General features: G+C 31.2%; 1 pseudogene across 1 annotated transcript in view; it reads right to left on the bottom strand.

The window, feature by feature from the left end:
• Nucleotides 1–2073: 2073 nt before the first annotated feature.
• LOC143242505 (coronin-2B-like) overlaps nucleotides 2074–27383 on the bottom strand; it is a 38885-nt pseudogene continuing 13575 nt past the window's right edge. The window contains exons 3-13 of the transcript XR_013022824.1: nucleotides 23881–24078; nucleotides 23566–23682; nucleotides 22674–22826; nucleotides 22019–22183; nucleotides 17472–17591; nucleotides 17155–17259; nucleotides 16287–16496; nucleotides 14239–14351; nucleotides 12391–12572; nucleotides 11307–11505; nucleotides 2074–10037 (exon numbers count right to left, since the gene is read on the bottom strand). The product of XR_013022824.1 is annotated as a coronin-2B-like (transcript). The remainder of the gene's footprint in view (nucleotides 10038–11306; nucleotides 11506–12390; nucleotides 12573–14238; nucleotides 14352–16286; nucleotides 16497–17154; nucleotides 17260–17471; nucleotides 17592–22018; nucleotides 22184–22673; nucleotides 22827–23565; nucleotides 23683–23880; nucleotides 24079–27383) is intronic.

The following is a 27383-nucleotide window of genomic DNA, read 5'->3' as shown; positions in this document are numbered from 1 at the left end:
TTTCCCAACCACTGAAGCCTGAAAGATAGCCTAAGAAATCTATATCCGAGACCCTAACCCAACCATAAAAATTCCCAGTAACCAGTTAGCAACCCTAATAGAATTCACCACGATAAAGACAAACTTCATGTTCAACAACCAAAACTATATACAAACAAATGGCCTAAGCATGGGCAACCCAGTATCACCAGTTCTAGCCAATATTTTTATGACACAAGTTGAAACACAAGCAATTAACACAGCATTACATCCACCACTATACTGGTACAGATATGTAGATGACACAGTTGCGGAATTCAGATCTACAGAACACATACTTAATTTTTTCAATCACATTAACTCTATACATCCCAACATTAACTTCACATGTGAACAGGAAGAAAGCAATCAAATATCATTTCTTAACCTAAAAATTACAAGAACCGACACATAATTCAAAACAGAAATCCACCGAAAAATCACCCATACTGGACTATACATTCCTTGGGACTCAGCACATGAAACAAAACAAAAACTCAACACACTAAGAAACCATATAAACACAGCCACAAAACTATGCTCACCAGATAAAATTAACGATGAATTAGACAAAATAAAACAATACTTCATCAACATCAATAAGTTTCCCCCACAAACCGTAGAAAACATTATAAGCACACACTTAGACAGAAAGCAAAATCAACCAACTAAAGTAAATATACCTCACGAATCAAAAAATCACGAAACCATATACTGCTGTATACCATATATTCCTGACATCAGCAAACAAATAACCAACATTTGGCAAAAACTAGTAACAAAATATGACATTCCAGTTAATACCAAATTTATTTAAAAACCAGGCACAAAACTGAGGTCTATACTATGTAAAAACTACACTGACAAACACAACACCAACATTATTTATAAAATACAATGTGATAACTGCCACGACTTCTATATTGGAGAAACAAGTAAAAAATGGAAACCAGATTCAAAGAACATAAAAAGTCACCTTCACACGTTTTCGAACACTGCAAGTCAAATAAACACAACATAACCATAGAAAACACTCAAATACTAAATAAAGAAACAAACATAAACAAACGCAAAATTAAAGAAGCCTTACTTATAGAACAACTTAAACCCAAAATAAACCAATATAAAGGAACGCCTTTATACCTATATTAATATAATAAAATAAATAAAATTATATATTCAAACATCTAACACCGCCCCTACATTCCGACACTCAGTTACACAACCCCTTTCAAACATGTGGTCAGCTTCTGGTCAGTTACCTCTTTCTTTGTGAACCTGACGATGACCGAAGAAGTTCGAAACGTTGTTCGCTCTTCTATGTAAAATATGTTCTCAACCCAAACGAGCCAATTTTACATATAAATTTCTCAACAAGTGGGTTTCTCGTCATCACAGATTAAAGTGAGATAAAGTAAATCTTATACGACGTTATGCATATTACCATAGAATTCCGGAAGTGTTTTAAGTAGCTTTCAATGTATTGTTAGAAGGGTTTTGTACTTCCGGCGCAATACTACCGGAAAACCGCAAAAGCGAAACGTTAGTTGAAATAAAAATGTATTCTTTTATATTTATCTGGAGTCTAAGGGTTGTCGTTTTTTTCTTAACTTATCAAAATTGTAAGTCCCTTCAACATGCACTACAAATGTTGAAAGAAAAAAAACACAAAAAACTATCACTTAGTTATTTGATTTATCTTTAACGTGCGTGTGAGAACAGATTTAAATTTTTGTGCGTGTTTCATCTAGAAAGGCTTCAGACAAAATGTCGAGTTTTAATTACATTTTTTTTTCTTATTATATTGTTTTATTGTAAGGTTTAAATCTTCAAGTTTGTTGTATAAGGTTTAACAAACTGATATAAATGTAATGGATTTTGCTTCATAAGATAACTTACATTTTTTTCTTAGTAATATATTTGATTATACACTAGGTATTGTGTACAAACGGTACTGTTTTATTAGTTGTAATACCACTTGAGTTTTAATATTTTAATTAAATAAATGAAATATCGTGTGGGGAGTTTGTTCCCAAAGTTGCAATATGACACACATTTCATGATTCAAGCTATCTTTATTTCTTAGACTGATACAATTAATTATATATATGGTTTAATCTTTGGTGACTATCACTAAAAACTGCAACATGCAAACATATACAGTTGACTGACATGTTCCATTGGTGAGATTTCATCTGTCAGCACAATGACAGTATTTGCCTAAATTCTATTCAAACACAGCTGTATATTATCACTGTCTTTCATATTAATTGAATAAAACTCAAAATACACATTTTAGAAAGTATGCAACCTAGGATAAATAAATATAAACAGTATGTAAATAAGAAACCAGTTTTTTAAGACCTCTGAAAACATGAACAAAACATGTCTACAACTGAATGTTGATACGAAGGATAACTTATTGTTAAGCACAAAGCTGTACAATGGCTGTCTGTATACTACAAGTCCTCATGCTAGTATCCACTTCATCTGGATAAACATTTCAGTAATTTATCCCATAATCACTTTAATTTCACTATTTAGCCTAAACAGGGTTGTTCTTTCAATATAAAGAAATAATTTTATCAGTAAGATATCCCACTGATAGCATTATTAATCACAACTGGACATGTTGGTAATAATCTCATATCACAAGTTTGTAATAACACAGTGACAAAAATGAGATATAATTGTTTATTTGATCATTTACATGTTTTAATTTAAAATTAGATGTTTACATTCAGCAGTAAACCACTTATAAAATGTTCAGTCATTTATAGTATCTCAAAGAGAAATCCTCTTTCCCAATACAGGCCTTCTTACTTCTATCAGCCCTGATCTAAACAAGAGTTCCCATCAGACATGACTGTTATTAACAGTCGGATATATATCTCTTATAACTGTTTAAAACCATAGAAAAGACACTACATTCTTTGTATACACAGCCATAATGCCAAGTTTTAACATTCTCATGGCACAGTTTCCATAAATACTTAACTTTCCTTCTCAGGAAATATTAAACCTCCTTAAACAAATATGCATGTTTTAACCAAAAACACCTACATGAAATTATCTAACAGGTAAATATTACAGGTATTATTAAAAGTAGAACATCTTGAAGATACACAAGGTTGGTCCTCATGGTTTAATAACCCAAGAGCCTCTTTCAGTTAAAAATATTTTCATTGACTCCCAAACCTATTGATGTTATTTGTTTCTGGGGAGGGAGAATTCTATGTTTACAAAAATTTGTATTCCAAAATTTAATTTTATGAAAACATTTTGATTTTGTTAATCATATCTTTCTAAAACTTTTGACATCACTTGCAGACCACACTTCGAGAGCCACTGCTCTAATTAAATTCAGACCACCTACAATACAAAATGAACAACTTTAAAGGCACCCTGTTCTATTACTTTGGCTTACCAAAAGATGCTGTAGGAAAATTACTCCCAAATAGAGTAATTTAGACAAATAATACAATTACTTGCTAAGAGTGATATACAGATTTCTTGACTTTGAAAGACATGTTTCAAGAAACATATTTTATTTCAGAAATAGAACCTGTCCTCTGTTCTTGAGTGCCAGTTCTTTAAGTTCAGTGGTTTCCAATGTCATTGCTTATCTGCAATTGCCGCTTTGATGGCAGAATATCATTGCACTCTGTCTTTAGCCAATGCTAGTGGAATATATTCTACCTTATAATGTTCACAGTTGTTTTCTTTCTTCTCAAATTTATTTGGGACATAAAATTCCCTTCCAATAAGTATGACACAATTACATTCCAACAGGTTAATATTCAAACTCATTACAGCTCCTCTCAACTGTACCTAGTAGAAAGATGTTATTTTAGAGGTCAAAAAACAATCTTCAATTACAATTTCCTAAGACAATTCAAAACGTGTAGAGTTATATAAAGGTGTATAAAATGTGTAAGGTTTACAAAACTCTGGTATTCAAAAAGTTCAAAATATTTGGAAGAATAGCTGTTATAGAACAACTTAAAAATACAGAGTTTGTGGTTTAGTTTCAAGTTAACACCACTAGGTGTTGGTTATTAGATACTTTAATTGCGAGAAACACTGCTAGGTGTTCCTTACAAGATACTTTAATTGCTAGAAACACTGCTAGGTGTTGGTTATTAGATACTTTAATTGTTAGAAACACTGCTAGGTGTTGGTTATCTAGATACTTTAATTGTTAGAAACACTGCTAGGTGTTGGTTATTAGATACTTTAATTGTTAGATACACTGCTAGGTGTTGGTTACTAGATACTTTAATTGTGAGAAACACTGCTAGGTGTTGGTTACTAGATACTTTAATTGTGAGAAACACTGCTAGGTGTCGGTTATTAGATATTTAATTGTGAGAAACACTGCTAGGTGTTAATTACTAGATCCTGTAATTGTGAGAAATACTGCTAGGTGTTGGTTATCTAGATACTTTAATTGTTAGCAACACTGCTAGGTGTTGGTTATCTAGATACTTTAATTGTTAGATACACTGCTAGGTGTTGGTTATTTAGATACTTTAATTGTGAGAAACACCGCTAGGTGTTGGTTATCTAGATATTTTAATTGTGAGAAACACTACTAGGTGTTGGTTATCTAGATACTTTAATTGTGAGAAACACTGCTAGGTGTTGGTTACTAGATACTTTAATTGTGAGAAACGCTGCTAGGTGTTGGTTATTAGATACTTTAATTGTGAGAAACACTGCTAGGTGTTGGTTATAAGATACTTTAATTCTGAGAAACACTGCTAGGTGTTGGTTATCTAGATACTTTAATTGTTAGAAACACTGCTAGGTGTTGGTTATTAGATACTTTAATTGTTAGATACACTGCTAGGTGTTGGTTACTAGATACTTTAATTGTGAAAAACACTGCTAGGTGTTGGTTACTAGATACTTTAATTGTGAGAAACACTGCTAGGTGTCGGTTATTAGATATTTAATTGTGAGAAACACTGCTAGGTGTTAATTACTAGATCCTGTAATTGTGAGAAATACTGCTAGGTGTTGGTTATCTAGATACTTTAATTGTTAGAAACACTGCTAGGTGTTGGTTATCTAGATACTTTAATTGTTAGATACACTGCTAGGTGTTGATTATCTAGATACTTTAATTGTGAGAAACACTGCTAGGTGTTGGTTACTAGATACTTTAATTGTGAGAAACGCTGCTAGGTGTTGGTTATTAGATACTTTAATTGTGAGAAACACTGCTAGGTGTTGGTTATAAGATACTCTAATTCTGAGAAACACTGCTAGGTGTTGGTTTTCTAGATACTTTAATTGTTAGAAACACTGCTAGGTGTTGGTTATTAGATACTTTAATTGTGAGAAACACTGCTAGATGTTGGTTATTAGATACTTTAATTGTTAGAAACACTGCTAGGTGTTGGTTACTAGATACTTTAATTGTGAGAAACACTGCTAGGTGTTGGTTATCTAGATACTTTAATTGTGAGAAACACTGCTAGGTATTGGTTACTAGATACTTTAATTGTTAGAAACACTGCTAGATGTTGGTTATTAGATACTTTAATTGTGAGAAACACTGCTAGGTGTTGGTTATTAGATAATTTAATTGTTTGAAACACTGCTAGGTGTTGGTTATTAGATACTTTAATTGTGAGAAACACTGCTAGGTGTTGGTTATTAGATACTTTAATTGTTAGAAACACTGCTAGGTGTTGGTTACTAGATACTTTAATTGTGAGAAACACTGCTAGGTGTTGGTTATTAGATACTTTAATTGTGAGAAACACTGCTAGGTGTTGGTTATTAGATATTTAATTGTGAGAAACACTGCTAGGTGTTAATTACTAGATCCTGTAATTGTGAGAAATACTGCTAGGTGTTGGTTATTTAGATACTTTAATTGTGAGAAACACCGCTAGGTGTTGGTTATCTAGATATTTTAATTGTGAGAAACACTACTAGGTGTTGGTTATCTAGATACTTTAATTGTGAGAAACACTGCTAGGTGTTGGTTACTAGATACTTTAATTGTGAGAAACGCTGCTAGGTGTTGGTTATTAGATACTTTAATTGTAACACTGCTAGGTGTTGGTTATAAGATACTCTAATTCTGAGAAACACTGCTAGGTGTTGGTTTTCTAGATACTTTAATTGTTAGAAACACTGCTAGGTGTTGGTTATCTAGATACTTTAATTGTGAGAAACACTGCTAGGTGTTGGTTGTCTAGATACTTTAATTGTGAGAAACACTGCTAGGTGTTGGTTATTAGATACTTTAATTGTGAGAAACACTGCTAGGTGTTGGTTATTAGATACTTTAATTGTGAGAAACACTGCTAGTTGTTGGTTATCTAGATACTTTAATTGTGAGAAACACTGCTAGGTGTTGGTTATTAGATACTTTAATTGTTAGAAACACTGCTAGGTGTTGGTTATTAGATACTTTAATTGTGAGAAACACTGCTAGGTGTTGGTTATTAGATACTTTAATTGTGAGAAACACTGCTAGGTGTTGGTTATCTAGATACTTTAATGGTGAGAAACACTGCTAGTTGTTGGTTATTAGATACTTTAATTGTTAGAAACACTGCTAGGTGTTGGTTATCTAGATACTTTAATTGTGAGAAACACTGCTCAGTAACTAATGATGAGACCTAGTTTGGTACTTAACCTAAGAGAGGTTTCTACAAGAAGTAATTAAAGAAGTGCTTAACTGAATTTAAACATGTATTATAGAAGATACACTGATGACGTTTACAATATTTGTGGAATTTTCTGACCAATTATATCAACATGATAATACTAAATAAAGAAAGAAAATAAATATTTTCTTTTTCACATCTGTATATGGAACAAGATATGTGAAATCATTATACTGTATTATAATAAACCTATATTTATAGCTATATTTGATAGTTTTGTATCTTTGGTTTGGAAAGAAAACTGAGCTAAAAATCTGTGTTAACTGTGTCTGTATGTTGAATAAATTACACAATAACTTTATAAAAATGCCTTACCAGTAACTTGGTGTGTAAAAGTAATGAACAGCACCTTTAAAATAATGAATTGTGTATTTTACTGAAAGAACGTGATTGGTGAACAGTTACACTGTATACAAAGTAACACTGACAAGAAAATACTTAGAAATTTGTCATATCTAGAAAGTAATTATATCTTTAAAACAGACTAAGAATTATGCTTCCCTTTAGGAAACATAACTTGTTTTTGCAGACATCCTCTGTAGTATGGCTTTACATACATATTGGTTCCACCTCCAGGGGGCTTCAGTAAATATATCGGAGCATTGGAGGTAAAACTATATCCAATTAGTATCAGAAAATGGAAGTTGCAGTGCAGAAATATTCACCCATCCAAAGAGCAGTTCAAAACTGTTTACATTTCACCAACTAAAGTGATTTATGTATTTTGGAAACAATCGTCAATTCACTCAGCCAACACTCCACAACAGAGAACACCCTCTACTAAAGAAACTTAAACTTTACCTCACATAGAATTGAACATGTTATCTCACTTTTAAGTCAAAGAAACACAACAATGTGTGTATTATTAAACACACACACATTGGCTCCTCACATTACTAAAAAAATATCCTTGACATGTAGAGAAGGTCATGTGAAAACATATAAAGCATTTATCTCACTTTTATCAAAAGCATGCACTAAGCCAGTAGAATATACTTATCTTTACAACTGTACAACCTAAAAGGGTATTTGATCTGGAATATTACATATGATGAAAGATATATAATGTTATTAAAGTGTAAAGTGTAATGTTATTACAGTGTCAGTTCTGTAATTATACACAACTGTCGTTACTACTACAGTAGATACCTTGTATCAAACTACTTAAAGGATTCAGTGTCAGTTCTGTAATTATACACAACTGTCGTTACTACTACAGTAGATATATTGTATCAAACTACTTAAAGGATTCAGTGTCAGTTCTGTAATTATACACAGCTGTCGTTACTACTACAGTAGATATTTTGTATCAAACTACTTAAAGGATTCAGTGTCAGTTCTGTAATTATACAACAGCTGTCGTTACTACTACAGTAGATATATTGTATCAAACATAAAATACAGATGTAGTTGTGTCACTTGCTGCCTTTAGTGCACTCATAAGAAATTAAACAGTATTCTCTTGTTAATAATACTATTTTAACAAACACTGCTGCCATCTGGTTAATCCTTTTTAACTTATCAACAATAAGGTGAAATAATACACTTATCACAGTTCATTCTGCTGTACTAACACTTGGTGAGAAAAGTAGAAAAGACATAAATGTGTTTTTATAACGTGGACTTTCATTGACTGAAATTCTAAGTTAGATACACATTAAATAACCAAGTTATTGTTAAGGGCAGCTTAAACTACAGGTAGTTTTGCAGCAGTGCCCAATCATATGTTTGAACTCTAGGTAGTGTGTTTGTATGTGAATTAAGTTTTACTTTAGATGTTTTGCCATCATGGTATTATCTCATAATATACTAAGAGATAACTTCCAAGAAAGATCACGAATAGAGAATATACTGAAATAAAGAAAGTCCAAGACATGTATCTGAGGATCTGGTAAAAGTGTTAATACCCATACCAGCTGTCCCAAGATAGATCTTTACTTCATGTGGGTTTCACATTATCATGAAAGTCCAACACAGAACACTGACGGACAGTATACTGAAAGAGACAAAGTCCAACACAGAACACTGACGGACAGTATACTGAAAGAGACAAAGTCCAACACTGAACACTGACGGACAGTATACTGAAAGAGACAAAGTCCAACACAAAACACTGACGGACAGTATACTGAAAGAGACCAAGTCCAACACAGAACACTAAGGAATGATTTCTATTACTTTTCATATCAGCTGCTGGTGTAAAGTCAGTTAATCAGTAATTGATTATTTGCTAAATAAGCAGTTTTACTTGTTTCATTGAATGTTCTTTCAAACTCGTTTATAGATTTTAGTTACTCCCTGTGCATTTTCTTTATTATTAGAACCTCTCATTACAAAACTAGATTTATCACCTTATCACCTTCAATAGCATAGACTACTTGCTTTATTATCCAATCACAAATTGTGTTATTATGAGATGTCATATAGTTAAGAATGGGATACACAAAACCAAAACTAACTTTCACCTCAACATAAGGTACACTCAAAAAGTTTTTGGATATTATGTTAATTAATGACCTCTTATAAAATATTAGCAAAGTTACATTCTGTAAGAAATATCTCATAAAACTGATTTGAAAACAAACATTTGTTGGGATGAACTTTGCTATACCAAACCTACTACTGATCATATTTTATTGTAGTAACTTACAGTAAGTTTGTTCTAGTTTTTATTACTCATGACATTAAAATGGATTATCGTAAGGACACATAAAACTTACACCAATTCCCAGTGATTAATGGTAATATAGTACTATTGAAACTCTGTAGTTAGGACATCATATTCTTATTAAATCACAAACTGAGTAAAATCAGTTCTTCAAAAGTAGATTGTACAAATTTCTGCTTAACCATAAATACAATCTAAAAGTGTCATACACTTGTTAAAAAAAACAGGTAAAAATGTACATACAGTTTGTACCTTATACTCTTATAAAAAAACAAGTAGAAATCTATGAATTTCATAAAACAAAACTTAAGAACTGAACACTGTGACAGGGCACTATCACATTATTTTGACTTTTTTTTAAATTCAAAACTGTCAGAAAAATTATAGAATATAAAACTGTACCATATCTTAAGCAGAAATATCAAAGATATGTTTTGAAGTTAAAATGAACTCAGTTTTTACTGGCAAAAGTGGAATTAAGTATTGACTGAAGAAGAGATATGGTGGCAGAATGTACTTAACTCATCACCTCACATTTCACCATGATTCATAGCCACCTTCTCCAGCTGGACTTCTAATCTTCGTATCTGGACATCTTTAGCTGCCAGTTCCCTTTTCAAAGACTTAATTTCCTCCGTGCGATGTTTATATGCCTTCTTTAGCTGTTCCAGATTATCAAACATTAGGTTATCTGTGTGTCTTTCTTTGTAATGTATCCCATAGACAGATTTAAATGTTAAAATATTATAATCTCAACAAATTAAATATTCTACCAGTTACAGAAAAGGTTCAATTCTTCTGACACCATTTATTTATAATTTTACACCATAATGTGTGAAACATTTATAAAACTCTAAATAACATAAAATCCAGTTTAACAGGAGATATTTTCTACTTTATGTTTTGTACTGACTTCTATTTGAAGAGAAAACAGCAGAAGTTATTATGTCCTGTTGTTGTATGCTGATAAGTATGTGTTCATTAGAAAATACTGTTTACAAACTCATAACATTAAGAGACTATAAAAGAAGCCCATAATTTAACGATATTTTGTTTAGATAGATAAAGTATTAAAAAAATTATGGAAAGAACTGTTATACATGCAGTGAAGGTTATGGAAAGAACTGTTATACATGCAGTGAAGGTACAGATGGATTCCAAAGTGGATCTTAGAATTATAAAAAATAACACCATTAAATAAAAAGTACAATAATTTCTAAATCAGCATCATCCAGGAAACAAGCTAAAGTAAAAACTGTTTTATAAAAACCAAAATGATACAAATAAATTTTGTAATAAATAGAAATAATTGATGGATAGGCCATATATACTAATTTCACCATTTCAATACAGTATTAATATTAAATACATTTTTCCTACTGTAGATCATTTCCACAGTTTTGTTTAAATTAGTACACATCCCGAAACCATTCTTGTTTGTGTAAAACAGTTTTTCACCTCAGTTAACTAATTATTTACTTCAGATTATTTTATGACCTCTACAAGAATTTGACTTTCTTAGCAATAAAATATTATATGTTGCCAATTTTATCTCGTGACTTCTGTACCCCATTTGTTCCCAAACGTTCTTTAATAACAGACCCCATACACAGTTTTCAAATATTTCAGATAATCACCTGGTGGAAAAAAACCAACACACTGGTGGTGGTTAGAGAGTTAACTCCAAGAACAATGAATCAATATTTTGTTACAGTATAATATTTTTGCTTAGATTTAAAACTATTCACAGCTCTAAAGAGATGACCGTTAGGACCCTAGTTTAGGAAGTGCTGGTGTTTCAATTTAAGTTTATGTTCTTTGTAATATATTTCCTCAACCATAATGGTATCACTGTTATAATCAATAGGAATATTTCAAACTTATTAGGAAAATTTAAAATCAATCTCTCATCAGATACGTAACATCCTTACCACTGCTAATGTTTGTGGTCCATTAGGTTCAATCTCAAGGTCACTGTCACTGTTACTGTCATCCAGAGTAACATATGTGGCCACTGGATACTGACCACTGGATACAATATCACACACTGTCACTCCATTATTTGTCTCTTGACCTTCAAGCCATGGTATTTGGTTTTCAGCAGACTCCAACACCTGGTTCTGATTAGTCCTGAAAGATATTAATCATACAAATGTCAAAAGATCAGATTAATAATGTTACAAAAATTCATGTTTAATAGATTAACCACTAATCATGGCTACTGCTGGTAAAGAAGGTCATGAATAATAGTGACGAAAGGTCATGATTAAGAGTTACAAAAGGTCGTGATTAAGAGTTGTGAAAGGTCACGATTAACAGTTATGAAAGATCATGATTAACAGGTATGAAAGGTCACAATTAACAGGTATGAAAGGTCACAATTAACAGTTATGAAAGGTCACGATTAACAGTTATGAAAGGTCATGATTAACAGTTATGAAAGTTCATGATTAAGAGTTATGAAAGGTTGTGATTAATAGTTATGAAAGGTCGTGATTAATAGTTATGAAACGTCATAGCTAAATCTGTTATGCTACTTGTGTATAAGTTAATTTGAATACTTCAACTGATAATATAAGCTTTCTATTTGTCTAATCAATACAAGTATGCATTAGATCTTTAGTGTAAATTGAACATACAGAATTTGTACTGAGACCATATTTTTAGACACCTATTATTACATATGATGAGATAAATGAGGAAAAACACTTAGGTGAAGTTGGAGAAAAGATTATTTGCAGTTACTGAGAAGAGAAAGAAGAAAAGATTTATTACAGCTCTTAAATTTGACAGGATTAATTATTCCAGCAGATAAATTAAAAAACAAAATGTTCAGGTTTTTATTATAACATTACTTTCAAATAGAGTAAACTGATTTTGGATTTCTTCATTTAGAGAAAGACAAACCAATAAACACTGTGTATAAATACAGATTATTTTCATCACAATAACTTTCAAAACACCAGTTATTTAATAATGTGTTCATTATACAATATAATTGTAAAAGCTGCATACATATCCAAAAATGCATTGTTGTTAATAACATTGATGTTCATGTTAGACATTTCTCGATAATCAACACGATTCTCTTTAGAAATGAAACGAAACTTTTTTTCGTTGTTTCGGTCAGCTGTCAACAAATACTGCTTCTCCAGGTTGTACAAGACTGGCTTATTTGTTTGTGCTCCAGCCCCAGTCTATGAAAAACACAAAAAACATCTGCTTCACACAACAACTTCTTACACACTATGCAAACCTGTTACAACCTTTCTCAGGTTGTACATCTTACATTAACAATGTCAATCTAATATAATGTTTAACAGAATGTACATCTTAGATTAACAATGTCAATCTAGTACAATGTTTAACAGACTGTACATCTTATATTATCAATGTCAATCTAGTACAATGTTTAACAGACTGTACATCTTATATTATCAATGTCAATCTAGTATAATGTTTCACAGACTGTACATCTTACATTATCAATGTCAATCTAGTATAATGTTTAACAGACTGTACATCTTAGATTATCAATGTCAATCTAGTATAATGTTTAACAGACTGTACATCTTAGATTATCAATGTCAATCTAGTATAATGTTTAACAGACTGTACATCATATATTAACAATGTCAATCTAGTATAATGTTTAGCAGACTGTACATCTTATATTAACAATGTCAATCTAGTATAATGTTTAACAGACTGTACATCTTAGATTAACAATGTCAATCTGGTACAATGTTTAACAAACTGTACATCTTAGATTAAGAATGTCAATCTAGTATAATGTTTAACAGAATGTACATCTTATATTAACAATGTCAATCTAGTATAATGTTTAACAGACTGTACATCTTATATTATCAATGTCAATCTAGTATGTTTAACAGACTGTACATCTTATATTATCAATGTCAATCTAGTACAATGTTTAACAGACTGTACATCTTATATTATCAATGTCAATCTAGTACAATGCTTAACAGACTGTACATCTTACATTATCAATGTCAATCTATTACAATGTTTAACAGACTGTACATCTTATATTATCAATGTCAATCTAGTACAATGTTTAACAGAATGTACATCTTATATTAAGAATAACAACTTATAACAAATACAATTAACCTATTAACTACTAAAAGACTGTGAGATTAACAAACTATATCAGTTAATTACAATGGCTCCCCAATGATTCATTTGTCACAATTTTCTATAAACTAATGAACTTCTAATACAATATATGTAAGGCCTGAAAATGAGTTTCTATTTAACACATGTCAATCTAATTTGTATTTTAATCAGAGTGATTTTTCAATACTATTTTTGTCACTAATACTTTTCTCAAAACAAGAACCTTTATTTTTGCCCAAAAGGTCTTAATTTCCAAATTGTACAAAATACAACTGCTTGCTATTTGAGAAGCTATATTTTGAACTAAGTGGTGAACAAAATCTAATAAAAAACGTTTAAGAAATTACCATATATCATAGATAAAGGAAAAACATTTTTCATATAAATGTTATACAAGGTGTATGAGAAAACAAGTGTTGTGGTCACAAATCTTTAATGTGTGGTATAAAAATATGCAGGTCATTGACCATCGAACTCAGTTTATAGAAAAAATGTATTGGTCAATGACATTCAAAATCAATTTATAGTAATGAAAGGTTACAGTCACTGTCCTAAATCAATCTATAATTCAACAAATGGGCTAGTCATTGACCTTCAGAGTCGATCTATAATAAATTATATGTAACAGTTATGGGCCTTCAGAGTCAATCTATAATGAAATAAATGTAACAGTTACTGACCATCAAAGTCAATGTATAAATACAAAGATGTGCCACTGACCTTTAAAGTCATGAGAATAGGGTTATGATTTTTACCGTCAAGCCATTCTTCTGCTGTTAAGGCGGAGTGGGTGCTGCCGTGTCAGGGTAGAGATCATCTTGAAATTGTTCAGACTTCCAAGAAATTTTAAATTGAATCAAACAAAGTTAGTAATATTTGTAGAAGTGTAAACTGTATGTTACAATATACATGTAAAATTGGCTCGTTTGGGTTGAGAAAATATTTTACGTACAAGAGCAAACAACATTTTGACCTTCTTCGATCATCGTCAGGTTCACAAAGAAAGAAAGAGGTAACTGACCAGAAGCTGACCATATGTTTGGAAGGGGTTGTGTAACTGAGTGTCGGAATTTAGAGGGTGGTGTTAGATGTTTGAATATATAATTTTATATTATTTATTTTATTACATTTAATATAGGTATAAAGGTGTTCCTTTGTAAAACTATGCTCACCAGATAAAATTAACAATGAATTACACAAAATAAAACAATACTTCATCAACACCAATAAGTTTCCTCCACAAACTGTAGAAAACATTATACGCACATACCTAGACAGAAAGCAAAATCAACCAACAAAAGTTTATATATCTCACGAATCAAAAAATCACAAAACCATATACTGCTGCATACCATATATTCCCGACATCAGCAGACAAATAACCAACATTTGGCAAAAACTAGTAACAAAATATGAAATTCCAATTAATATCAAATTTATTCAAAAACCAGGCACAAAACTGAGGTCTATACTATGTAAAAACTACACTGACAAACACCACACCAAGATTGTTTACAAAATACAATGTGATAACTGCCACGACTTCTATATTGGAGAAACAAGTAGAAAAATGTAAACCAGATTCAAAGAACATATAAAGTCACCTTCACACTTTTTTGAATACTACAAGTCAAATAAACACAACATAACCATAGAAAACACTCAAATACTAAATAAAGAAACAAACATAAACTTATGCAAAATTAAAGAAGCCTTACTTATACAACAACTTAAACCCAAAATAAACTGATACAAAGGAACACCTTTATACCTATATTAATATAATAAAATAAATAATATAAAATTATATATTCAAACATCTAACATTCCAACACTCAGTTACACAACCCCTTCCAAACATGTGGTCAGCTTCTGGTCAGTTACCTCTTTCTTTCTTTGTGAACCTGACAATGACCGAAGAAGGTCGAAATGTTGTTTGCTCTTCTACGTAAAATATTTTCTCAACCCAAACGAGCCAATTTTACATATATATTTCTCTACAAGTGGGTTTTCTTGTATGATATGATGTCAGTAAATACAACATTCACTATTTAATATTAAATTATCATCAACGTCAGTAAATACAACATTCACTATTTAATATTAAATTATCATCAACGTCAGTAAATACAACATTCATTATTTAATATTAAATAATCACCAATGTCAGTAAATACAACATTCATTATTTAATATTAAATAATCACCAATGTCAGTAAATACAACATTCATTATTTAATATTAAATAATCACCAATGTCAGTAAATACAACATTCATTATTTAATATTAAATAGTCACCAATGTCAATAAATACAACATTCACTATTTAATATTAAATAATCACCAATGTCAGTAAATACATCATTCATTATTTGATATTAAATAATCACCAATGTCAGTAAATACAACATTCATTATTTAATATTAAATAATCACCAATGTCAGTAAATACAACATTCACTCTTTAATATTAAATAATCACCAATATCAGTAAATACATCATTCATTATTTAATATTAAAGTAACTACCATAATTTATTACAAAAGTTTGAATATAAAGTAATGTAATTTGGCTTCACTGCATGTCCTTGGATTTCTCAGTTTTAATTTAATAGTGCATTCAGTTGCAAGCCATAGAAAATGAAACACATTGAAAACATATATTTACAAGTTACCTATTGCAAGAGCAGTAACGTAATTGATGATTCAGCTTTATTCTGTTTTCATGAAACTTAAACATAACAACATTAGTTTTTCAAAAACAAACCTTTCTTGGAACAATCATGGAAACTGGTTCACATAATCCTTTTGTTGCATGTAACTTATAAAATCTGAACACTTCACAACGCATCACATCGAGTCCTCTCTTGGGCATGAAGCCAAGGCCTCGCTGAGGAGAACCACTTAGGAATTGATGGAGGTAATGACACCAGGGAGCTTCGTCTACAAGTTCATAATAACGAATATTCCCATCACCCTGCCCATCAAAATAAATGTATCAGTGATGCATGAAAACAGGATTACAGTGTCCACAAGTCACACCTTTCAAACTTCAATGTAAAACATTAATTTCTATATATATCTAACATAAGCTTTATCTTGGCCTTCTAGTATCACTCATACACCATCAGCCAGCTCAGCCTAGTATCACTCATACACCATCAGCCAGCTCAGCTTGTACTACAGCAGCACTTTCTAAACATTATCATCCACATTCCGTTCATTAAATATGGTTTCTTGTGTGGCCCTGTCTTCTTTAAAATGATAGAAAACATGAGTTTAGTGACAAGACGTAATATATGAATACACATTATAACCTTATATGTCTTGTAGTAATTAGTTATCTTTTATGATAAAACTATATTAAAATGTTTTATCTTGTATTATCAACTCTAACCTAGTCACTTGCAAGGTGATATGTATCCCAATTCATGGGGGTTCCCCACACTTTAGGAAAGGCTGTATTACATAATACCAAGTTAAGTACCAAGTACTACTGTAATTATTCAGTTTGTTTGTTTTTCCTCTTCAAACTTTACTACAAACAAATACTTAAAATTTATACGTATTTCATGCTGCAATGGGAAATGAAATATAAGAAACTAATTTAATTAAAAGTTAATAAACATTCTCACCTTTCCTGCAAGATAAACAATCTTTGTGTCATGATCATAGTAGGGGAACAAGACTCCAGATGAAGAATCGATGTTTTCTATTCTCAACGGACTACTCAAGTTGAACTGGAACGTTTGATTACTTCATTAGTTAATACATAATACTTCTAATTAAAATATTTTTGAAAGCTTTAACATAACCTAAGTATTTTTAAATAATTCATATACCAACAATTTAGCTATCTTTGGTTCACATAGTATTTAAACACCAGTTTTACTTATTTTTCAAAACCTCAAAAAATTACATCAGCATTTCAATGTAAAAAGACAAGTTCCACCTGTGACCACACAGCCCACTGTCGATCACTAAACTTGGAAAATCCACTTGTAAAAACACGTCCAGTATCACCTAAGAACACAGCTTTGAATGCTTTGGACCCCTGGTGGCAAGGACCTTCCTAAAAGAATGACAAAACAAAAACTTTCACTCACTATTAAACAATTAATTATCTCTCTTATAACAACGATAATGTTGATGAGTTTTGTGGGAAAATGAAACATTAAAGGTTAGTTCACTCAATGTTTCCTTTAAGCTGTGAGGGTATCAACTCTGTCTTTACATGTAACATACATCAACTCATAACACCAAAAATATCAACACTGTCTTTACATGGAACATACATCAACTCATAACACCAAAAATATCAACACTGTCTTTACATGGAACATACATCAACTCATAACACCAAAAATATCAACTCTGTCTTTACATGTAACATACATCAACTCATAACACCAAAAATATCAACACTGTCTTTACATGGAACATACATCAACTCATAACACCAAAAATATCAACTCTGTCTTTACATGGAACATACATCAACTCATAACACCAAAAATATCAACTCTGTCTTTACATGTAACATACATCAACTCATAAAACCAAAAATATCAACTCTGTCTTTACATGTAACATACATCAACTCATAACACCAAAAATATCAACACTGTCTTTACATGGAACATACATCAACTCATAACACCAAAAATATCAACACTGTCTTTACATGGAACATACATCAACTCATAACACCAAAAATATCAACTCTGTCTTTACATGTAACATACATCAACTCATAACACCAAAAATATCAACACTGTCTTTACATGGAACATACATCAACTCATAACACCAAAAATATCAACTCTGTCTTTACATGGAACATACATCAACTCATAACACCAAAAATATCAACTCTGTCTTTACATGTAACATACATCAACTCATAAAACCAAAAATATCAACTCTGTCTTTACATGTAACATACATCACCTCATAACACCAAAAAATATCAACACTGTCTTTACATGGAACATACATCAACTCATAACACCAAAATATCAACACTGTCTTTACATGGAACATACATCAACTCATAACACCAAAAATATCAACTCTGTCTTTACATGTAACATACATCAACTCATAACACCAAAAATATCAACACTGTCTTTACATGGAACATACATCAACTCATAACACCAAAAATATCAACTCTGTCTTTACATGGAACATACATCAACTCATAACACCAAAAATATCAACTCTGTCTTTTACATGTAACATACATCAACTCATAACACCAAAAAATATCAACTCTGTCTTTACATGTAACATACATCAACTCATAACACCAAAATATCAACACTGTCTTTACATGTAACATACATCAACTCATAACACCAAAAATATCAACACTGTCTTTACATGTAACATACATCAACTCATAACACCAAAAATATCAACACTGTCTTTACATGTAACATACATCAACTCATAACACCAAAAATATCAACTCTGTCTTTACATGTAACATACATCAACTCATAACACCAAAAATATCAACACTGTCTTTACATGGAACATACATCAACTCATAACACCAAAAATATCAACACTGTCTTTACATGGAACATACATCAACTCATAACACCAAAAATATCAACTCTGTCTTTACATGGAACATACATCAACTCATAACACCAAAAATATCAACACTGTCTTTACATGTAACATACATTAACTCATAACACCAAAAATATCAACTCTGTCTTTACATGTAACATACATCAACTCATAACACTAAAAATATCAACACTGTCTTTACATGGAACATACATCAACTCATAACACCAAAAATATCAACTCTGTCTTTACATGGAACATACATCAACTCATAACACCAAAAATATCAACTCTGTCTTTACATGTAACATACATCAACTCATAAAACCAAAATATCAACTCTGTCTTTACATGTAACATACATCAACTCATAACACCAAAATATCAACACTGTCTTTACATGGAACATACATCAACTCATAACACCAAAAAATATCAACACTGTCTTTACATGGAACATACATCAACTCATAACACCAAAATATCAACTCTGTCTTTACATGTAACATACATCAACTCATAACACCAAAAATATCAACACTGTCTTTACATGGAACATACATCAACTCATAACACCAAAAATATCAACTCTGTCTTTACATGGAACATACATCAACTCATAACACCAAAAATATCAACTCTGTCTTTACATGTAACATACATCAACTCATAAAACCAAAAATATCAACTCTGTCTTTACATGTAACATACATCAACTCATAACACCAAAAATATCAACACTGTCTTTACATGGAACATACATCAACTCATAACACCAAAAATATCAACACTGTCTTTACATGGAACATACATCAACTCATAACACCAAAAATATCAACACTGTCTTTACATGTAACATACATCAACTCATAACACCAAAAATATCAACTCTGTCTTTACATGTAACATACATCAACTCATAACACCAAAAATATCAACACTGTCTTTACATGGAACATACATCAACTCATAACACCAAAAATATCAACACTGTCTTTACATGGAACATACATCAACTCATAACACCAAAAATATCAACTCTGTCTTTACATGGAACATACATCAACTCATAACACCAAAAATATCAACACTGTCTTTACATGTAACATACATTAACTCATAACACCAAAAATATCAACTCTGTCTTTACATGTAACATACATCAACTCATAACACTAAAAATATCAACACTGTCTTTACATGGAACATACATCAACTCATAACACCAAAAATATCAACTCTGTCTTTACATGGAACATACATCAACTCATAACACCAAAAATATCAACTCTGTCTTTACATGTAACATACATCAACTCATAACACCAAAAATATCAACACTGTCTTTACATGGAACATACATCAACTCATAACACCAAAATATCAACTCTGTCTTTACATGGAAACATACATCAACTCATAACACCAAAATATCAACTCTGTCTTTACATGTAACATACATCAACTCATAAAACCAAAAATATCAACTCTGTCTTTACATGTAACATACATCAACTCATAACACCAAAAATATCAACACTGTCTTTACATGGAACATACATCAACTCATAACACCAAAAATATCAACACTGTCTTTACATGGAACATACATCAACTCATAACACCAAAAATATCAACTCTGTCTTTACATGGAACATACATCAACTCATAACACCAAAAATATCAACTCTGTCTTTACATGTAACATACATCAACTCATAACACCAAAAATATCAACACTGTCTTTACATGGAACATACATCAACTCATAACACCAAAATATCAACACTGTCTTTACATGGAACATACATCAACTCATAACACCAAAAAATATCAACTCTGTCTTTTACATGGAACATACATCAACTCATAACACCAAAAAATATCAACACTGTCTTTACATGTAACATACATTAACTCATAACACCAAAAATATCAACTCTGTCTTTACATGTAACATACATCAACTCATAACACTAAAAATATCAACACTGTCTTTACATGGAACATACATCAACTCATAACACCAAAAATATCAACTCTGTCTTTACATGGAACATACATCAACTCATAACACCAAAAATATCAACTCTGTCTTTACATGTAACATACATCAACTCATAACACCAAAAATATCAACTCTGTCTTTACATGTACCATACATCAACTCATAACACCAAAAATATCAACACTGTCTTTACATGTAACATACATCAACTCATAACACCAAAAATATCAACTCTGTCTTTACATGTAACATACATCAACTCATAACACCAAAAATATCAACTCTGTCTTTACATGGAACATACATCAACTCATAACACCAAAAATATCAACACTGTCTTTACATGTAACATAGATCAACTCATAACACCAAAAATATCAACACTGTCTTTACATGGAACATACATCAACTCATAACACCAAAAATATCAACACTGTCTTTACATGTAACATACATCAACTCATAACACCAAAAATATCAACTCTGTCTTTACATGGAACATACATCAACTCATAACACCAAAAATATCAACTCTGTCTTTACATGTAACATACATCAACTCATAACACCAAAAATATCAACTCTGTCTTTACATGGAACATACATCAACTCATAACACCAAAAATATCAACACTGTCTTTACATGTAACATAGATCAACTCATAACACCAAAAATATCAACACTGTCTTTACATGGAACATACATCAACTCATAACACCAAAAATATCAACACTGTCTTTACATGTAACATACATCAACTCATAACACCAAAAATATCAACACTGTCTTTACATGTAACATACATCAACTCATAACACCAAAAATATCAACTCTGTCTTTACATGGAACATACATCAAGCCATAATGCCAAAAACAAACTCTTAATTATGCGCAAGAAGAAACAAACCTTAAGGACAATCCCCTGTCGAGGGTCCACAATTCTCAACCTCTTGTCCTTACATGTGGTTGCCAGCAAGCTGCCATCATGGTTAAAAGACATAGAATATATTGAATCAGGATGGCAATCAATGGTTCTTACGACTTCTCCTTTACTTACTTGCCAAACAAGAATCTGTTCAAAACAGAATCACATAGTTTATCTAAATGTTTTTCATCTTCTTTATCCAAAATAAGAAGTGACTGGAACTTTTTTCTGTTATTCACACAGCATATGTATGCATGAATCATACACCTGTGTTACAGTTTTAAAGTCCCAAGTTTTGTCACTAAAACTAGAATCTTTTAGTATAATTGTTAGACAAGAGGACTCATTAGTTATACTGTTTAAGACATGTTTATGTGAAATACCCATATTACAAGTCACCAGGTGAAAATGATTTTACTTCTATTAAAACAAACCTTTAATGCACTGTGAGCTCAGAGTAAAAACTTCATTACTACTAGTTAGTCATCAAATGATTTCTACCAACCACGTAAAGAATTTATTCATTACTTAACTATAAAAGGAAATGTTTACTTCATAAGATAGTGATATGGCATTTCTAGCTTTTCCGTTTTCACATCTTTTTTCTAACTTGTTAAAAAATCTTTATTGTCCTTACCAAATTATCAAATCCAGCACTCAAGAGAATATTTTCAGCCGTTGGATGCCACTCAATATATCCCACCCTCCGACGATGGTGTTGTAGATCCATGATTGGTTTTGTCATGTTTGAACGCATCAGGCCTTCATCGGGAATATACCATAGTTTGAGCTACAAATTTAAGAGATTTCTGTTTTTCATTAGTTTTTACAGCCAACACCAACAATGAGAAGTCTATGAAGTGAACAAAATAAATGGCACTAAAGAGGTAAGTTTTTACATCAACTGTAACATCACTTATACACGCTTGTTTGCATAAACTTTTCTACACTGTTATATTACCATACAGGTGTAATTATTATACAAACTGCAAGAAAAGTGATTCATCTTCAGTGTCTAAAGATGTAGCTCATGATAAACACTGGGAGATATGTTTCAGTTACTTCCACGATGTATCCCAGTTTAACGTGCGTGTGTGTTAAACAGAAAAGGTTTTTAAGTTAACCTAAGAAAAGTACCCGTCCCCAATGACAAGAAAAGTTCAATTAATTAATCTATAAATTTAAATTATTTCATGGACTTTAAAAGGGTTAATTGTGTTGTACTCTTCATTTTACTTGGAGCCAAAGCTTTTAGCTACTTATCCTGCCCACTGCAAAAAGCAATTGTTGAGCAACTAAAGAAGAACATACAGAAAATCTACATTTGTATTCTTAAAGTCATTTGAAATGAACATGATAGTTTGATCACTTCCTGACAATTTAGTATAGAATATTTGTTCCCATTAAAGGTGTATGATGAATTGTACCTGCATGAAAAGCTGTTGAAGTGGGAGACAGTTCAATACTCAGACAATACTTCACAATACATGTATAAAGAGATACATCTGTAAACTAGACAGAACATTTACCGTGCAGTCATCAGAGCAAGACGCAATCACATTGTCATTAAAAGGATTCCATTTGATGTCTAATACTGGTCCTCTGTGTCCTGTTACCTTCCCAGCATTGACCTCTATACGTCCAGTCTTCAACAATACAAAGATTTTTATGCAAACAGTTAATACATATAATCAGGAAAATTATTTGTTAAACAAAAACGAGTATTTCAGTTTGAAGCTGTAGCTAAATTTCATAAAATTTGTTATTGTTATTATTATTATTAATTGCTTATAAGTTCATTAAATAAAAAGTTTTAAGGAACTGTACGTAGAGAAACTCCACACCTTTCCAATAGGGATAACAAGAAATGAACCACCTCCAGCTGATTCTGTTACTATAGCAACAAATTTAGGGTTGACTGCACAAAAGTGACTGTCATGTGCATTTTTTGTGATCTTAATACACTCATAACAACTGTCCTTTCTCGCTGGACTTCCAAAGACGTGTCGAAACTTGCTGCTACGCACTCCTCGAAATGTCATCTGGAATTTGTCAACAAATAAAAGTAACCACGTTAAGAACTTCAGCTACCTCTAATTTTAGAATCAATAACTGTCAGTACACTGTTATTAACTGTGCACTACAAAACTATACATGTACACTGCATGTTACTTGCCAAACTTCCCACACACTAAGTATCTATCAATTGTATTTGGTAAACCTTTCATACAAAGCTTAGTGGTATTAACCACTTAACTCATCTGGAACATATACATATATATGAAATGTGTTGTAATTTGGTTTTATTAAAGAACAACAAAACAAGCATACCATAATGATCCATACCTGCTACTTGAAATATACTTTAAAATACACATCAAGGGAAAGAGCACAGATGTAATATTATAAGAAGTTTTGATGTGATAATTAGTGGATGATTATATATGGTTATTAGTGGCTGACAATATATGATTATTAGTGGCTGAATATATGGTTATAAGTGACTGACGATATATGGTTATAAGTGACTGACGATATATGGTTATAAGTGACTGATGATATATGGTTATTAGTGGATGAATATATGGTTATAAGTGACTGATGATATATGGTTATAATTAACTGATGATATATGGTTATAAGTAACTGATGATATATGGTTATAATTAACTGATGATATATGGTTATAAGTAACTGATGATATATGGTTATAATTAACTGATGATATATGGTTATAAGTAACTGATGATATATGGTTATAATTAACTGATGATATATGGTTATAAGTAACTGATGATATATGGTTATAAGTAACTGATTATATATGGTTATAAGTAACTGATGATATATGGTTATAAGTAACTGATGATATATGGTTATTAATGATATACAGTTATTAGTGGCTAATGATATACAGTTATTAATGATATATGCTAATTAATGGCTGATAATACAATTTTATACATATAGTTTGTTCCAAGTCGAAATATAAAAACACTACTCTAACTCTCCTACTATTCTTTTCCTTTAATATATTTATGTGAGACTGGCATATGAAGGTTATGACTGATAGACAGTGTATCCCCACTACAATGTGGGTCTTCAGTCACCTCCAGAACCTAAGATACATTTTACATTCCACATCATAACTTGTACCCTGGGACCCTTTGAATTAGTGCAGTGTTTTGTTTTAATTTATTTTTGGTTACAACAAACTAATGTAATTAGTGAGAGATTTCAATTTGCTGTTTTTAATGTAATCCTTCCTTTTGATTTTGTTTCAATTTATTAACTCTTGAATATTAATATTATCTTTAAATATACATATTTATATATCGTGTATTAGTGGCTGGTAACACGTGTAAATATATATATATATGTTACAAGCTGATAATAAAGAACAATTACTACATCATTACTACTTTATTAATGCAACACAACAAAACTAGTAGAACTAGTATTACTATATATACTATATATATATATATATATTTTCTTATATTCAAATCTTATCAACACTAGTTGACATGACACAAGAAAATGGTATGAAGTTATACATACATCTTGTACGACTGTATGAAGTTATACATACATCTTGTATGACTGTATGAAGTTATACATACATCTTATATGTCTGTATGAAGTTACACACATCTTGTATGACTGTATGAAGTTATACATACATCTTGTATGACTGTATGAAGTTATACATACATCTTGTATGTCTGGTATGAAGTTATGCATACATCTTGTATGTCTGTATGAAGTTACACACATCTTGTATGACTGTATGAAGTTATACATACATCTTGTATGACTGTATGAAGTTATACATACATCTTGTATGTCTGGTATGAAGTTATACACATCTTGTATGTCTGGTATGAAGTTATACACACATCTTGTATGTCTATATGTAGTTACACACATCTTGTATGTCTGTATGAAGTTATACATACATCTTGTATGTCTGTATGAAGTTATACATACATCTTGTATGTCTGTATGAAGTTATACATACATCTTGTATGTCTGTAGAAGTTATACATACATCTTGTATAAATCTGTGGTGTTCAGTAATAAACTTAAGCCTTCAACACCAAACATGTACATCTTACAAATTGTATGTTTGGTAAGAAATGTAAATCCTCAACATTACAGAACTACTTCAACATTCCTAGTTACTAACCAAAATATTATTTATTCTCTTATATCCAGCAGGTCAAACATTTTGCCTCATTTATACAACTAAGTTAGTGACCTAACTTGTTAATCGGTCCAATGCTGTTAATGCATCCGACAAACCAATGTTCTAATGTTGTTCACAAAATGATCTACTCTTGGTCACATATTCAACGACCTAAACAGAAACTGTCCTTATGTGGTTTTTGTTGACCAACACAGCAAATGTTCTAACACAATTCAAGGTGCAAGAGGTAGCACATTCAGAAAATGTTAGTTTATTTTACAATAAATGTATATTTAGATATATTTTTAAAATCTCTACCTGAATCCCACTTTTCTCTCCCATCTTCAATTGAAATCAACCAATCAAAGCTGTTAAAACAAAACAAAATAGAAGCATCCATATAAGCAAACAATAAACATGCAGTGGTTTCAGTAGCATGCAGGTATGTTTTAAGTTTTGCTAGCTTACTGTTTAATATTGAAAATATGGTTCACATTCCAGGGCCAAACAGTACATTTAGTAAGATAAAATAAAAACATTCATCAAAAAATTTTAAAGCATAAGATTTCAAAACTGAAACTAACATTGAACAGAACAAACATAGTTTTAAGGATGTTTCTCAGCTTAAACCAAACTCAATTGAAATGGTTACGATAAATTTCACTAGAAAATTATTTCCTTTCTTTCTCCAACATTGAAGCTGAATTTAACTTCACCTTATAAAACAAAAACATCTTCTATGCTATATTAGTTAATAGGTCCTTTGTTGAGTAGAAGCTGGACATTTTGTTTTGCCAGGTCAAAGAACTGTATTTATAAATTTATTATAAGTGGAAAAAACAGTGAAGTGTGATACTACAAGAACAAGGGGGCCCTGCATGGCTAGGTGGGTTTAGGTGTTCGACTCATAACCTGACGATTGAGGGTTCGAACCCCTGTTACACCAAACATGCTTACCCTTTCAGCTGTGGAGGCATTATAATGTGACAGTAAATCCCACAATTCATTGTTAAAAGAGTAGCCTAAGAGTTGGTGCTGGGTGATGATGACTAGCTGTTTTTCATCTGGTCTTATGCTGCTAAATTAGGGACGGCTAGTGCAGATAGCCCTTGTGTAGCTTTGTGTAGGGACGGCTAGTGCAGATAGCCCTTGTGTAGC

Source organism: Tachypleus tridentatus, unplaced genomic scaffold (assembly GCF_004210375.1).
Source record: "Tachypleus tridentatus isolate NWPU-2018 unplaced genomic scaffold, ASM421037v1 Hic_cluster_2, whole genome shotgun sequence".
NCBI classification, from domain to species: domain Eukaryota; kingdom Metazoa; phylum Arthropoda; class Merostomata; order Xiphosura; family Limulidae; genus Tachypleus; species Tachypleus tridentatus.
This window is presented reverse-complemented; position numbering and strand designations above follow the sequence as displayed.